General features: G+C 39.6%; 1 protein-coding gene across 1 annotated transcript in view; it reads left to right on the forward strand.

Moving 5' to 3' along the window:
* The first annotated feature begins 11,742 nt into the window (after positions 1-11,742).
* The window catches only part of LOC120526111 (src substrate cortactin-like), a 71,490-nt gene continuing 65,256 nt past the window's right edge, over positions 11,743-17,976 (forward strand). Inside the window, exon 1 of the mRNA XM_039749037.1 lies at positions 11,743-11,872. The gene's annotated coding sequence lies outside the window, so the exon portion shown is untranslated. The remainder of the gene's footprint in view (positions 11,873-17,976) is intronic.

A 17,976-nucleotide genomic window follows, 5' to 3' on the forward strand; every position in this document is an offset into this window, starting at 1 on the left:
ATTTCATAGAATTTTTATTTATTATTACTTTTGTCAGATTAAAGTTATTTCTGTGACCATTTTGAGTTTTTCTTTCATTGACTGAAGGGTACCAACAATTTTGTCCACGTGTGACTTTTGAATATGCAAATCAATATAAATAGCCCCTTCAGTTCAGTGTTTTGTTAAAAGACAATAGTAAAAGCACATGTAAAAAAAGAGAGATTTCACTGAATGTGAAATGGAAGTCTGCTCACTAAAGTGGAGGCAAGGAGAAACCTACTATTTGGTTGCTTAAGCAGTGATATCTCTCTATTATAAAAGAATCTTGTGGCAAGACTATTTTTAAAGTCCCGCCCTCGTCTCAATCATTTTTAACCACGGTCCTCTCGCCACTCATTCGTGTGAATGCTTTTGTCAGACACAGTTCCTGCACTCTCAGCTCTTACTGTACATTTTCCTTACTTTAAGTTCCCAATAAAAGATGAATTCTTATGTCCAAATCTTATTGAAGAATTTCATCCCAAAGGGTTATCAACAGTAAAAATGAGAACACGGACAATCCTAGCACCGAGAAACAATGAAGTCAAACGAATTAGCATGAAAATGGTTGGATCGGTTACATGGCAAATTGGTTAAATGCGTATCAATGCTGAAACAGTTGGTGGTGATGTTGCGGAAGATGAAAACATCAATTTACAATATCCCATGGAAAATCTACAACCATTAACACCGCCCGGTCTTCCAGCAGCTGAATTACTGTTGATAGAAGGGTGTATCGTAATGTTGTTGTGTAATTTATGTATGAATGATGGGCTTTGCAATAGGACAAGATTAGTTGTACTCAAAATTGGTCGAATAATTCTGACATGTAAAATCTTAACAGGTGACAAGAAAGGTAATGTAGAACATCTTCCACAGATAACATTAGATGCCAGAGGAGATCTTGATGTGCCATTTGTATTAAAACTTTTACAGTTTCCTGTTAGAATAGCTTTTGCTTTGACAATTAACAAATCACAGGGACAAACATTCAAAAAAGTTGCTTTTTTTATTAGAGAGAAAGAAATGATATTTACTCACGGGCAGTTATACATTGCATTGTCACAATGCAAGTCCAAACACAGAATTAAAATTCAATGTGATATTGACAAAAAGTTCATTCAAAAAAAAATTTTTACTGAAATTTTACAGTGAGAGTGAAAAAAGCCAAACAGAACAAAAACGTATAACGCAACGAATACTTCTAATGCAACATGAAACATTTTCTTTCAGTTTATTACATTTTACTATTTTTTTTACTATGGTTAATTACTCATTGATTTGTTCTATTATGCATATGTAACAATTCCCATGAAAATAACAATCTGTTTAAATTGTACATCTGCATACGTGAACAGCAGATCCGCGAAGTAGCTAGCATGTAGTGCTAGGGGGTTCACAAAGTTGCACCATGCCCAGAAAAAAAAAAAGTGCTTTGATATCACAGTCGCCATGAAAAGGCGAGATGCAGCCTGCCATCTGAGTGTCCACACCACTGGCGGAGGTACCGGAATTCCAGGGCTCACACAATTATTAACAAGACACTTCTAACTGGCATTTTACCAGCTGGTGATGGGAACTCTGACATTACCGTAGATGTTTTACATTTTTTTTATTTTTTTTTTGGCTTATCCGTTTCCATACTCATGTAAATAATTTGCATGTTTAATAAGACAATTAGGCAGCAGATGCGGTATTACTGTTTATTGTGTTTCGGACAATGTTACAAAAGGTGACCACAGCAAGTGACGGTGCTGCTGTTCCAAACAGCACTTTGGCCGTTAGCTCTGCACACACCCCTCTGCCTCGGAAACTGCAGGGTGACTTTCTGGCCATGTGCAGATGGATGCTGTTCTGGAGTCACAAAATGCAAAAGTGGATGCTGTAAGAGGAACGGCCAATATGCTAAGGAATATACAGTACAATACATGCTGTACTATGTGAGACTGACCACAAATTAAATGAAGTGATTAAAAAAATGTTGCATCGGATTACCTGTTTTAACATTCTGCTAATTTCATTCAACCAAAGTTGTAACGCTGTCCGATTTGGCTGATCATTTGGTGGGTCAGGGTCCGGTTCAGGTTCATCGTACCACAGCTCTTCAGGTATGGGCAAGCCACGATTGTGTGTCACTTGATCCAGCTACATGCTTGCCCCATACAACACACTTTCAGTGGACTATAGAATAGCACTCCACCAGTCTTATCCAGGCAGCGCCAACGGCCCTTAAGATGCTCTATAGTACGTTCTACCACCACCCAGGCCTGAGACTGGAGGCCAGTGGATTGGCAAGTGGGGTGAGAAGCCCCATCTTCAGCCGGTACCCGCTGTCACCTAAGTAATTATGTTACATGATTATATCATACAAATAACTCACAATTTTGACCAAAGGGGTAATATTAAATGTCTTACCGAAAAGCCAGCCATCACACACAACACCTTTTTCAAGTTTGTTCCCACCATTACTATTTCTCAGAATGAATAAATCATGAGCTGAGCCAGGCCATCTTGCCACAACATTAATGAGATGTACTTTTGCATCACAGATAATTTGCACATTAGAGTGGAAATGCTTTCTGTTTTCATTTGCAAATTCATTCGCTGAAGGTGCCATTATAGAAATGTGTGTGCAGTAAACTGTGCTTTGATGTTTACCTGTTCAACCACAGTGTAAGGATCTCTCATATATCTGGAAACAAATGGATAATACCATCACATACAGCTGGCATGGCGAAACTCCGTGATGACTGAGAAATACCTGATCGGTGAGCTAGTTCATGTTTTGCGTTAACTCGTTTGACTTCATCGTTTCTCGGAGCTAGGATTGCCTGTGCACTCATTTTTTCTGTTGATAACCCTTCGGGATGAAATTCTTCAATAATATTTGGACATAATACGTCTTCTTTAATTGGAAACTTAAAGTGAGAAAAAAAATGTAAAAATTTATAAGAGCTGAGAGAGCAGGAAATGTGTCTGTCTAAAGCATTCACACGAATGAGAGGTGAGAGGGCCGTGTGTGTGTGTGAATATGGTTGAGAGGAAGGCATGACTTGAAACAATCTCATATCAAAAGTCTCGTCTCGCGGAACTTGAGAAAATCTTTCAAAAAAAGTCTTGTCTCGTTGCAGGATTTTTTTTTTATATAATAGATAGATATGGACACAATTTTGATACACTTTTGTCATGTGACCTATGAAACTGACATGATATATAACTGCACATTTTATTTTTGCTTTTTCATTCAGAACTCTTGCTTTGACCGATTGCAGTTTCTTTTCAGTATGACATGGTATCATTGTATTCTCACCTCATGTTGAGACGTTTCCCTGCCATCTGAAGATTGTTCTGACTTATTTCTTTTCGGTATTTTCTTTTTTACTTTCATTTTTCTGTTTGCTGCTTCAATGGCACTTCCTGGTCCATCAGCAAGTATTCTATTCAGGACGACCCTTTTTTCATTAGTACATATAACAACAACAAGCTCTGGTTCTGCACACAAATAACATCATTATGGGGGAAAAATTTGTATTTTAAAGATGCAGATAAGACAAAGTGGAAACGGCAGGTCAAAGACTGTGATAATATGGTTTGACAAAAGATCAGGAGATAAACAGAATCTGAAGGCTGAAAATAAAGAATAGTGAAAAACATCATGAGTCTTAGGTGAGGAATACCAAAGTTGTAAATGCCAAGATTAAAACATCACCCAATATTCTTAGGCCAAAAACGCAAATAAAAAGTCCCTGATGGTTCTGATAGATCATTTCCCTAACTAATACTAGCAATAGTAAATAATTGTTCTTTGAGATTCATCCAAATGATGAGTATCGATGATGACATGTGGGAGTAAAGGTAAACTGACTGAAAGCTTTGTCAGAAGATTTAGCTTCTGGATAAACACCACTTTCATGTATAAGGTCTGCAGAAATGTTGTCACTGCCCTGATTCATTGGTCAGTCTCACAATCAGACATTCATTTCTGGGAAAGGACCACGGCTTCCGATTTGGTCCTTTATCTCGCCTGCAGTCAGTGGCAGACTGTTCCAGAGTGTACCAGAGATCACAGTCTGATGTGGCCAGGTGACAAACGTCATCTGTAAATAGCAGAGATGCAGCACTTCGATTAACAAACCAGATCTTTCCAAACTTCAAGCTATGCTATGATATGTTAGACAATGGGATTGGCTTTCCTTGGGAAAATAACTGAAATGCAATCTCTTTGTTAAAAATTGGGCCCACCATCCCAATTTTGCAGTCCCAACGCACTCTTCTCACCTTCCATATTATACTGAAAAGCCATATAAGGCAAAACACCCCACGGTAGACAATCTTGCTTGGGGCCAAGCCTAGGTGGTGCCCACCATACAATTTCTAGTGGCTGGGTGAGACAAAGAGCCCAAATGAGCCCGTTCTAAAAAAGAAGAGCCAGGATTTATGACATGATTTTATTTATCTCTGCAGCATTCCCACTGAGGAGCATTTTGAACACTGTAGTGATGGTAAACCACAGAGACTGATCCCACCCCAACCAATGCTTCTGCTGCCACTGAACAGAAGAGCATATCCACCAAGTTTAGAAGTTTCTCCAAGTGCTCCTTCTACCTATGTACAATATACCCAGTTCAGGACATGCTGCTTACCCTTTCAGAACCACAGAATGGTTTGCCAGATCTCTTCAAGTACATTGGAAAGTCATTGTTTCTGGCCTCTCAAAATCCAATTAGACTTGTACCTTTGTTTTGGTCACTGCTGTAGATTGGCCTACTGTTACTTCTCAACCAAATCCTGAAACTCTCAAGTATAACTGGACCTCTTTCTTTAACCAGACCTCTTCCTTTACCACTGGTATCCACGAAGAGATCATAGGTTGTTTCAATTAAAGGCTAAAAAAATCCTTTCAGCTGCCCCCACCTCTACTGGTATCAAACATTGTCCATTTACATCCCAGTTCATTGAACTCTCCAGAGGTGCAGGAAAAGCTCCTCTGAAGTTAAGAGTTGAACTCCTTGCTTACTCTCATTTGCGTCATCCAAGTCTGTCAAGCGATCAAATACCTCTGTCTGACCTAGCTTACCATCAACTGGTGATTGGCTATGAGCTCAGCCCCTCTCTTTAGCCGAGTGTCAAGGACATGCAAGCTCAGATTAGATGACAAAACTACAATGTTGATCAATGGCCTTTGGACATGGTCCTCTTAATACCAGGTACACTTACTGTATGAGCAAACTTTGAGTTTGAACATACATATTGTGTGTAAGGGGGGATCCATAACTATTTCAGAAATCCAGTAATGATTCATCACTTGTTCCTCCAAATCTCACCTCTTTAGGTAATGAATCCAGAACCAGTGCTGTAAATTGAGACTAGCCTACCTGCTATTCTGCAATGTCCTACACAAGTTCTGGTTCCAAAATACATTCCGTGTGTCTAGATCCGGGCCTGGAGGGTTACCCAGGTTATCCGTCTGTGTTTCCTGGGCAAAGGGCAAGAGATGTGGAGCCAATGGTGTCTTTAGAGCTTGTAAGGTCTGCCCTGCAGTTCCAGATCTCTGGTCCTAGTACCTAGTTTTGAGACTTTAACAAGTGTGGTTATCTGTTGAAGGCTATTGTCCAACAGCCATGTACTTAACATCCCTCACCCAGTTTAGTCCTTCAATGAAAACCCTAGGGTGACCCACCCCACCCTCAGCTCCCCTCCACCTGAACCAATGAGACCAGAAAGATATATGAACAATATTAAAAGCATTTAACATATTTATTAAAGAAAAAAAAAAAGAGTTAAATGTAAAATGTAAGTAAGAAAATCTGTCAAGAACTATTCAAATCCTCCTTCTTGTTACTTCGCTTTTGTTCCACCCTGGACTTTCTCTTTCCATATTCGGTACTACTTTGAAATAAACAAATCCTTTTTATAGTTAACAACCAATTAAATATATTATTATAATATTCATGTCTTTGCATAGTTAATATTTACTTATTTCTGATTATAGGCATCTCAAGCTTTACACTTGTGTTTATTTAAGCAGCACTATTTAGATTTTAAATCTAATCATATTTTAAAGAATAATGTCTGAGTAATAAAGCAGTTCAGTTTTTCTCCAATCCCACACAGGAAACCGAAAAACCACTTAGTTCAAATTTTTCAAGCTATTTACCACAAGAAGTTACAAAATTGCTCAGTTCAGGCCTTAACAGAGGAACTTCAAAAACCCCTAAGGTTCATAAATTGACATCCCCGTGAAAATAAATTTGACCAGGATTGTGCCTTTGTCATTTCTGCATTGTCCATGATGTAATCTGTAATTGCTCAAAAGTGCCAATCACAAACCAGGGTGGTCTGGTTTCTTGACACATGTCCCAGGGATTAACATCCATTATCAAGGCCTACTGTGACTGGATCCATTCTACTCTTGGCTGTAACGTGACTAGTATGGCACCCAATCTCTACTCATATGATACTTTTTTGACCTGAACCTGATTGGACTTTATGGGACACCCAGCCACTGGGCACTCAGTGGTGAGCACCACTCCTGCACCGGGCTCTAAGAAGGGGGCTCCAGTATCCCTGTTTCAGACAAGGTTCTGCTGAAAGATCCATTTTCTTTGGTTTTTGTTGGTTCTGGAACTTCATCAAAGCTGTCATCCCAAGATTCTGCAGTTATTTATCTTCAGCTTTTTAGCTTTGACGTTAGACTGCCTCGAATGCCATAAAGAAGGACTAAATGAAAAGGTGTGTATAATCATCTGTTGGACCAAAAAAAAAAAGCCTTCCTTTATCATTCACAGAAACAAATGCTAAATCCTCCAAGCTTGGAGAAAAAAATGACTGATGTCATAAATATTTCCAAGGTAAACAGATTACTGGTCCATTGTTGAAGGATGTGTAATGAATTTGTGATGTTGGAGGACAACTTTAAAACTGGCTGGTTAAATATAAATGACTGACCTGAAACAACAACTATGACGTGATTTCATGCACTACAGGAATCTAAAGAAATAAGATTGACTAGAATTTCTTACTGGAATCGCCTATCATGGTAGTCAATTATGAATTGTTACTTAGCTTGCCGCACTCTTGAAACAAACTTGACATTGTATGCAATCCCACCAAGAACAGAGTACTTTGCAAAAGTCTAAGAGGCTAATCAAGAAAATTCTTTATAAGGCTAGTTATCTAACAGGTATTGCTTCTGCTTTCCAAAAACTTACCTTGTAGGATGACTAGAATAACACAGATTCTGGTCCCAAGCCTTACCTCAAGCACCCTAGCAGTTACCTATTTGTTAAATTGCATCAACAGGATACCTGATTTGAATTTATATTGTAACAGAACTTTCAGCTGCTTGCACTAAACGCTCCTCTTCAGTAAGCATATCATCTCTTGAAAAGGGTGTTGCATGTATAAAGGAATACAATATTTGTTTTTCATTTAATGAAAATGTGCAGTATGGTGACCCCTTAGCACAGTGTGTCTTTCTTATCTGCTTCTTCTATCAGTCATCACCAAATGGAAGAATGGAAGTGGAATTCCACGGACGTTCCTCATTTACCTGTTCCCTTTTTTTCTTTTAAAATTAAAAAAAAAAAAACTAAAAATTGCTTCCAAAAATATAGGATAGCAGAATCAAATTTACCAGACCAGGCATGTTTTAAAAATAAATGGTATATAAGATGGTAACTACAAATGCTATGATACCTCAAGGAGAGGCTTGTAAATGGCTAAGCTAAGACACTTTGAAGGACATACAGTAACATCACAGTAATCATGTAAGACGGCAATCACAGAGCAACAACATACCAAACAGGACTTTCAACATGTGGTGTTATGCAGACATTTAAAGAAACTGGTCTAGCAGAACAAAGAAAATGTAGCAGAAGATCTCAAAACCCATTGGCATCTCATGAGCAGTAAACATTACCACCTTCTGAGACAGAAGGAAACCCAATGAAGTGCTTGCTTGGAATCTGGTAACAAAGTACACACTTCAACGTGTGAATAGGTCTAAAAAAGAATTGGCCTTTAGGCATGTGGCAGCTAAGAAACTGTTCTTGCTGAAAGGCAACAATAAGATGCAATTATAGTACATGAAAAGACCTTAAAGCAGGGGCAACAACCAGTTTCAGAAAGTCTAAAGGAGTACAATTGTGGAATTTTTAGTTTACAAAGCCACCAAAACATAGTGGCAGCTCTGTCATGGTGGGGAGGTGCATTTCAGCCAGCTGTGTGGGGAATCTGGTTTAAACCATGTGTGGAGCCACACTTAAGCGTGGGGGGCCAGACGAACCATAAAAAAAAAACTAAATTCAGCCCTGCAGCTGTTTCAATTGCCCACGTGGACAAGAGAGGCTATCAGATGTATAAATGTGGAAAAGACCATATACAAAATATATAAGATAAAGTGACCTCTCTCAAGCTTGATCTTTAGGAGTAAACTAATCTCTAATTGAAATTGTACAGAAAAACTTTTATTTGTGGACAGGTGATATGCAAGAGAGAGTTGTTTTTGGCAGGACAGACCTCAACCCCAGCAGGAACAAGCACAGGCAGGAACACCCCCTGGATAGGACGCCAGTCCAATGCATAGTGAACACTCATACCCTCGCGAACATCAGGGTACAATTTCACATTGGCATTTCACCCTAACCTGCATGTCTCTGGACTGTGGGAGGAAATGAGTGCAATCTACACAGGAAGCACCTGGTGAGCAACCCCCAGACTCCTTACTACGAGGCAGAAGTGTTCCCAATGCTTCACCATGCACCATATTCGTTGTTAACTTATTTACATTAACTGTAGCCTTAAGAAACTGAGGAAAAAATATCCTTTATTTGGGACTTATTTTAGTAACATAGTGCACCGGAGGGGACACCACTTAAGATTACGTCCACAATTAAACAATGGATGTGAATATGAATAGATTTTAATTCATCAGCTCTCCCTGAATGTCAACAAAACAACAGAAGTCATTTTTGAATTCAGGCCTCCATTCGAAATCTAAGGTTACAACTTGGAGTGTTAGAGGACAGATATTCCAAAATATAGGACAGAGGAAGATTACTTAGGCGGCACGGTGGCACAGTGGTAGCGCTGATGCCTTGCAGTAAGGAGACCCGGCTTCGCTTCCCATGTCCACCCTGCGTGGAGTTTGCACGTTCTCCCCATGTCTGCGTGGATTTCCTCCAGGTGCTCCGGTTTCCTCCCACATTCCAAAGACATGCAGGTTAGGTGGATTGGTGATTGTAAATTGTCCCTAGTGTGTGCTTGGTGTGTGTGTCCTGCGGTGGGCTGGAGCCCTGTCTGGGGTTTGTTTCCTGACCTGCGCCCGGTGTTGGCTGGGATTGGCTTCAGCAGACCCCTGTGACCCTGTGTCAGGATATAGCAGGTTGGATACTGACTGACTGACGCTCTACTCAATATCAACGGCTCCCCCAACTAGCATCTTCAGGTTCCTGGATGGTACCGAATGTATTCCGTGGTCTGTCAACACACCTGCAGCCTCAGAAAAGCTTATTAAAGGCTCTTTTTCTCTGAGCTTTGAGATGGAAAGCAATATTCAGTACTAGTAAACCTATAACGCTGCACTGCTGAAAGTATCCTGACGATGCATCACCCTGACTTTGGTTTGGTACCCTGACTTCCCAAGATAGTACACTCCTCCAAAGGACTGTTTGTGCGGCTTCAAAAATAATTGGGGTGGACCTTCCATGGCTTCATACCATCTACTCTGCCAGATGTCTGAGAGGAGCTGAATCCAGCATCACTAATGCCAGCCATCCAGCTCATCCTGTTTTCTCTTGCTACAAAAGGCTCGGCAAACGCTTCACCCGTTTTGGGACAGCTTCTTTGCCCAGGCTATCTTCTTCTTCTTCTTTGTTGTTCGGCTGCTCCCATTACAGGATACCACAGCGGATCATCTCCTTCCATGTCTTTCTGTCCTCTACATCTTGCTCTGTCACACCCATCACCCTCATGTCCTCTCTCACAACATCCATAAACCATCTCTTAGGCCTTCCAGGCTATAAGGTGATTGAATTCTTGGTAACTTCAACTTACCTGCCTTGGACTGTACCCACCTGCTGGTTTACACGCAATTCTGCTGTATGTTACAAGTGTACTGCTCTCTACATTTTTTTTTGTTGTGTAACACAATCTAGTATACGTCTAACACAGTGTTTTTGTACTGTGCATGCCAGACCATTATTCTGCGGCTCTTTTTTATTGAACGTACTTATTATACATCATCTTATTATTTTATTGCCTGTTTATACTCACCAGGCGTCATTGTGGCCCAAAAAAATCACTATTCAGTGGAGGTTACAATAAAGGTCTTTAATCTCTTTGGGGGAAAGATTTATCCACAAAAACGTTACCTCTCAGGATGATAATGATCTCTAACACACTGTAAATAAAATCAAAACCTAGTCGGAGCAATAAGCTGCAAATGTAACACTAATAATACTAGACTGGCCATCTTAAAACAGCCTAAACGAAAACATAACTAAAATTGCGTGGATTTGCTTGGATAGGGAATAAGAATACAAAACAGAATGAAAATAAGAATAATGACAAATCCAACTAGAGCACAGGTGTCGAACTACAGGTTTTCATTCTAACCATCTTCTTCATTAGCGACCAGTTTTTGCTGCTAATTAACTTCTTTTGCTTTAGTTTTAATTAACTTGACTCAGGCCCCTTAGTTATCTCTTTTTTTAATTAGCAGCCAAACAATAATGAGACATAAAACAAGCTGCCCCATGACCAGCTCACCTGTGCCCGTCACACAATATCTGAAAATAAAGAAAAGTGAAGGTCTCAGTAAGGCTGATCTCTCAAGTCACCAAAACATTTTGACGAACAGAAAATCAACAGTTTTGGAAATGTCTGCTGTGGCAGAATGAGAGCAGCAACAGACCACAAAATTAAATAACGGGCTTAATTAATTAACAGCAAAAATCAGCTTCTCATTAATAGATTGGTTGGAGTTTGAAATCCCAGTTTAGCTGCTCATCTGTTGGCTCGTTTCACATCTCATTTCTGTTTGGCTGCCATTTCATGAAGAAACGAATCAATTCAGAGGACTGAATCCTTAAAAACAGGATTATTAAAATGAAGGTTTAATTAGCAGTGAAAACTGGTCAATGATTAGGAGAAGGGTCAGAATGAAAACCTTCAGCCACTGCGGCCCTCCAGGCCTGGAGTTTGACACCCCTGAACTGGAGTCTTGCTTGACTGTGCCACAGGATTGCTTGAAAAAAAAATATAACAGTGTGCCAAAATTGCCACATCTTTAGGGAGGCCACGTAAAATAGAGACTTCCTTTGAAAACATAAGATGTCATTGTCATTCTTGTTTGCGTGGATTTTAATGCTACATGCTTGAATAGCAAATGAGGACTTACTGCCCGGTTAACCTCCTCTACAAAAGCACATCCGTGCCTTACAGAACGGCTTCGCACAGTACTGGAGCTCCAGACCACATCGCCCTAAAGATGAGTGAGCGCACGAGCCTCTTCCCAACACCACCATGTGGTTCGCATTCTGTGCCTCTCAAATGTCCATAAGATTAAGTAATTACCGAACTGGTGTAAACGATCGCTTATTTTCTAAAGACCTCCATTTTGACATTTTGGGTGGGTCTCGCTTCGCCTCACCTCCCAGTCCAGGGACTTCTCCAGCTTGTCGCTGTCGCTGCGTAACCAGCGCGTAACAGGAAGCTGGCTTTGTGGAAAAACCGGAAGCGGCGGGACAAGCAAGCAGGGAAATACTGTGGAGTTTGAAGTGGAGCGGAGCAGAGTGTGCTGCATCTATCCTACCCGGTTGTGCACCAAGGAAAAGAAAGACAAAAAAAGGTGAGTGGCACAAAAGCGCACGGCCACCACAGCATGACAGGGTGAAAGGAGCGAAAAGCCTCTGCGCTGTCTTTTTATTTGTAGGTGACGGCGAGCTACACTTTGGAATGTGGGCGTCGCTGGTGTGTGAGAGGAGCTCACCGTTGATTAAAGCCCCGGCCCGGTTTGCGCTTCAGTTATCTAGCAGGAAATTGGGCGTTGGGATCCGAGATTGCGCGTATACATCGGAGGGACAGCCAGAAAGACAGGGAGCGGCGCAGAGAGGGCCGAGTGCGGAGAGTTACCTTCGCTGAAGGCGTGCGTGTCGCTTTAGGGTAGCCCAGGTGCTCCCACCCGCGATGTTAATCGTATTGAAAGGAAACCATTGTTCAATTGAATGGCCCCCGTCATTTCGTATTGCGTTCATTCAGAATTGCTGTCCAGCGTTTCTAATAATCTCTCCTCGAATATAAATTGATGTTGGGTGTGATGCCAGTCTGAGCAGTGTGTGAGTGTGAGAAATACCTCCTGCAGGGTCTGTGTGTGTGTAGCAGGGGGTCATTCATTGCATTAACCGCAGACATCTACAACTTGGTGATGTGCTTCTTCAGAGTATAAACTAACTTTCAGAAAAAAGATTTGGTGAGCAAACCCATTGGAAAATAAATTGTACTCTATATTGTACACCTTTGACTACAAGGCCACATCTATATGCTGGACAGGAACATCAACAACAAGCTGGATACATTTGAAGATGATACTAAGATGAATTGGCAGATATTTGAGAAAACCTTGAACCATTACAGAGGGTCAGGGACAACATACAAGCTTAGGCAGATTTGTTGCAAAGAAATTTAATGTAACTAAATGTAAAGTATCAGGAAATAAAAATGTTAAGTTTGGATATACAGTGGGTGGTCTGAAACTTCAAATCATGCCTAAAGAAAGGACCTAGGAGGCATAATGGATTTGTTATTTCCAACTGCCAGGCTGTTTTTAGAAGAAATTAAAAGAAAACTGCACCCAGAGTGTTTGTTTTTTTTTAATTTGTTACCAACCCTGCTTAGTTTCTATTGAAAGATGAGAAAATCTTGTCTTGTCATGGGAAAAAGACATCTTAATGTTTCTGATAGAATGGGACCCAATACTGACCAGCAGTAGACAATGCCAAACGATGGAAAAGACGCCCATTGGAGAATGACTCGCATTACTAATGCTGCATAATCCACATGTCAAATGTATGCATTTTTCACTAAAATATTGTTAAATAGTTACTCGATTACTAGATTAACCAGAGCACACCATAAACAGGAAACTTAAAGCCTCATGGGAGTAACTTTTTGAACTGAAGACCTGACTCTCCCCTCACTCTTTGGTCATGAGTACAATACAATACAATTTATTTATGTTTGTATATTCCAAAATCACACGAAGTGCCGCAATGGGCTTTAACAGGCCCTGCTTCTTGACAGTCCCCCCGTCTTGACTCTCTAAGAAGACGAGGAAAAACAGCCCTTGTAGGGAAAAATGGAAGAAACCTTTGGAAAGGCAGTTCAAAGAGAGACCCCTTTCCAGGTAGGTTGAGCGTGCAGAGGGTGTCAAAAAGAAGGGGGTCAATACAATACAATACAATACACAGAACAGAACAAATCCTCAATACAGTTTAAAAATAAAAATTTCAGAAGTACGGAGCAGAATTTTAACAGTAGATGATATAAAATATGATTTGGATTTGTTTAGAGTCCTGGAGACATCATCCATCAAGCTCCCCCATTTGGCCATTCCACAGCTGAAAAAGCACTGGGCCAACCAATCCGATGAAAGGACCCCTCTACCGCACGATTCCTGCAATCCTCCATCAGGAATGACTTTACCTTAGGCAGGTGGGTCATGGCACCGAGTGTCACATTTGAGTACTGAAAAGAGAAACAGAATAGGTGAGGGTTAGTAACAAATTATAACTTGAGTCCTGTCTTCAGTTCAGAAATGCCTCCCATGAAGCTTTTAGTTTCCCGTTTATGATTTGCTCTGGTTAATCTTGAAGTAACTACTAATATTTTATCAAAAAATCATGCGTTTTGCATGTTTTGAGCAAAGAACTGTATTATACGACATGGGTTATATGAACTTTCTGAACCCCGCGTAGTAGTGAAACAGGACAAACTTTAAAAATCAATAAACAAGCCGTTATCACTAGCTAATCTGAGGCAAGGTACACTCCAACATGTGGCGAAAGGTAGAGTGAGTCGAACAGAGGCTGGTGCATGAGTGAGGAGGGCTCCACCTGGCTCCCTAATCCTGAGGTCCTGCCTCCCCCTCTCCTGGGCCTGCAGCCTGTCTCGGATTAGCACGAATAAATCACTGCTGCAAGCAAACTCTAATACTTCGCACAATGAGAGAAGTCACAAAGTCAATCAGAATGTTCAAGCAAATTATAGAAAAAATCCAATCTAAATCCGTTAAGTAGTTCTCTTGTGAAAAGTGGGCAGACAGACAGATGTTGGATTTGATATTATCCATGATTGTTTTTCACATCATTTGAGGTTGTCCAGTGTTGGTCACTAAATGGTCTTGATCTATCAGAAACATTATGATGCCCTCCTGTATTGGTCTCAAAATAAGACCTAGACAAGCTAGAAAAATTCAGAGAAGATAGACTAGGCTGATTATGGGACTTTAGAGGTTGTGTTAGTTGGAAAAATCGAAGGAGCTGATACTTTTCAATTTAGGCAAGTGGAGATTAAGAGGACAAATGGTTTGGTGTTTTAAAAAGGAAAAGAAATAGTACAGTGGCTCAAGTTCAAGAAACCCCCTGTGGCACAGTTGGAAACTTGTTAAAGGTAAATTACGCATAAACTTTAGGAAGGTTTTTTTTTACGACGGACCAATGGAATAAGTTAAATGTAATGTGAGGTACAGCAGGACTTGATGGCCATTCAAAACTCAACTTGCCTCAGTGTAGTTTTTGGAGGAATTAAGTGAATAGGATTGGTGAGCTTTTTTTGGACTGGATGGCCTGTTCTCATCAAAAGTGTTTCTAATATTCTGATGTCTAGAATATCCTGTGTAGCTTTGTCTCCATTTTTCAAGAAGTACGTGGCAGCACTGGACAAAGTTAAGCATCTGATATAAGGCTCAATTTCAGGACTGAGCTATGAAAAAATTGGATGAGCCGAATTAACTGGGATTGTGCTACCAAAGGTAAAACAAAAATTAATGACTATAAGTACAATGTGAAGATGTTAAGGTTGGTTGGAGTATTCCTCAGAAATGTACCAAGTTTATCATTTATTTTAAAGTACACTGGAGGAATTCTCTCAGTATTTGTTTACATCAGCTGGTAGAAAATTGAAAAATTATGCCAGGTTTCTTTTGGTCAAAAGGGAATGTGATCTGAGTAAAGCAATAAGGGACAAGGGTTTATGGGTTTGGTTGTAATTTAATTCTGTAAAAAATGGCTGCAGCTTTAATTATCCATCCATTTTCCAAACTTGGTTATCCTGAATAGAGCTGTGGGGAAGTTGGGGCCTATTCCATCAAGCATCAGGGCACAAGGCAGGAAAAAAAATGGTTCATTATACTGTACATTGGTTCAGTGCTGAAGTAGTATGTGTGAAAAATCCATGCTTAGTCTAATACAGGTTTTCATAGATTTGTTTTGTACAATTTTAGTATTGTCTTGTCATACAAAACCTTAGGAAATATATTTTTAGAAAACCCTTGTGGAAAACTAAATACAGAATTTTTTTCTTTCAGACATGCATTTTGAAAATATTTCTACTGTCTCTTGGTGTGGGATACCATAGCAGATAAATGCTAGAATTGCAGCCAGAAACAGCCACCACATCCCACACCCCTTTTTTGGAAGCCAGAGCTGAGTCATTTTGAAAAATGTGCAGCTTTTACAAAAGTGTGGCCTTGCTGTTTGAGGGGTCTGGAAGCTCTTACCCAGCACAATTTTGTTAGTGAACCAGACATGTTTAAATGCAGCTTTACACTCCTTGTGTGTGTTTTCTTAACTGCCTAAATGTCCAGTGCATTGTCTCTAGACTTTTCTATTGTTATATTTAAAATAAGGTAAAAACAGAGCATCTTTGCTTTTTCTGGTTTATTTCTGGATAAGATTTGTCTTTAAATTTTAAATTAATGTAAACAGATGTTTTTGTTTTTTTCTGTAATATTATCCTTCAAGCTTTTTTTTTTTTGTGTGAGCATGTTTCAGCTGAACTGCAATACTTGCCTCTGGCCATATGTAACTCTTGAACAGTAAACTTGTACATGTTGTGACAAAAGCAACAAATATGTAGTCACATAGGCGGAATCTTTCTTACCAACTGTAGATGAACTCCATTTCCCAAATTACTATTTAAAGACTTTGTGAAATATTAAATTGTATAGTAAATGAATTTCCCCTAACACTTCAGCACTTCCATAAATCTCCTGTTACAGAGCAGCCTCTTCGAGGAATAGGAAAGGTGATTAGAAGACTGAACCTTGCTATGAAGCATTAATGCTGCCTGTGATTCAAGTTTTAGGTGTGAAAATCTGGAAGGGGGTAATAGTATAATTTCACAAATGTATAATTAAAAAAAATTGAGTTTCATATACAAAAATACACTACTAGTCATATGTTTGGAGAAACACTGAAATTTTTATGATTTTGAAAGAAATTGATATTTTTTCCATCACTATACCATTAAATTGATTTAAATAGGCAACCATTACATTTCAAGTGTTTCTAATAGCTATGACTGTTTGAAATTACTAATCTTTGGTTTATTATTCACTGATCATTATTATATGGTAAAATCCCTTATATTATCCTTAATTAGTCATGTTTAAATTCTGACTGGTTGTTAGTGAAACCTTTGAAATTGCAGTAGCATTGCTGAAACCTGTTGTTTTGTTCCCTGGGGTTGAAATGTACTGGCATTCCAGCTTTGAGCTCAAAAATGGCCAAAATGAAAGAACTTTTTTAAGAAGCATGTCAGTTTTTTTTGTAGATCAAAGGTTATTCCATGTAACAGATTGCTAAATAACTGAAAGTTTCAGAGTTTCAAAGAAAAAGCCATAGATGAAGCTGGCAACTAAAAAGAAAAGGACAAAATAGGCAAAAGAATACAGACATTGAACATAAGATAACTGGAACGTTTCTTCCTGGAGTGTCACCATGAAACTTTGAATGCCGCAAAACGAGTAAATTCGATAGAACATTGATCTCCCGTTAAATTTTAATGAGTGCTGCAACACCTTGCCATTCAATTGAAGAGCAGGCCTCAGTGGGGGTCCCCCATGTAATTTCAAGTGTCATGGGTACAGTGTAAAAGCTAACATTGCTGTTACTCAAAGTTGAAATTGGATGAGCACTGCTCAGAAAATTTACAAAGCGAGCACTTGCAGTAAGCAGCATCCATGTATGGTAATTAAACCCATGATACCTGGACTGCCTCCTGCCAAAGTTCAGCTTCAGAATTTAACTAAAAGCAATACTTACAAATTAACCATAGCTATAAGTCCTTTGGCAAACATGTCATTATCAGTAGAGTCAAAACTGTGATAGGATCCTGATTCGTGGCCTTCATATTCGGTATGCCTGGCATTCTGTAACATTCCTAGGACTCCCTCAACTGTATGTTCTGGGTTGTTTTTTTTTTTTTTATAAAGACGTTTATTTCCGTAGTACAGACTACAAATCTTATTTCACAATCAATCATGTTCTCACTGCTGCACTGTCACCGGAGCTTAGTGGGTAACAAGCATAATGGTGCATAGAGCTGAGCTTCCTGAAACCCAATTTATTTCATTCCTATTGGTCACATCTGTGACAGGTAGTATTAATGACAAATTATAGACCACTGTACAGCTTTGAAATGGCATGAACCTCAGCTGTTCAATACCAATGAGAACTTCACTTTTTATAGCTGGGCACAGGTCGGGTCTTTAATAAAGCAATTTTTCTCAGCAGTGATGCACTGTCTCCTTTGGTATATACATGTGCAATCGCATATCTTACTAATGAAAGAGAACAAACCACTTGAAAACATGATTTTTGTGAAAAAAGACAACCATGGGTATTTAAAAATACAACTGATACTTTTGCTTGACTTGTGTGTTTCTTGCAACAT

This window comes from Polypterus senegalus, chromosome 1 (genome assembly GCF_016835505.1).
Source record: "Polypterus senegalus isolate Bchr_013 chromosome 1, ASM1683550v1, whole genome shotgun sequence".
NCBI classification, from domain to species: domain Eukaryota; kingdom Metazoa; phylum Chordata; class Cladistia; order Polypteriformes; family Polypteridae; genus Polypterus; species Polypterus senegalus.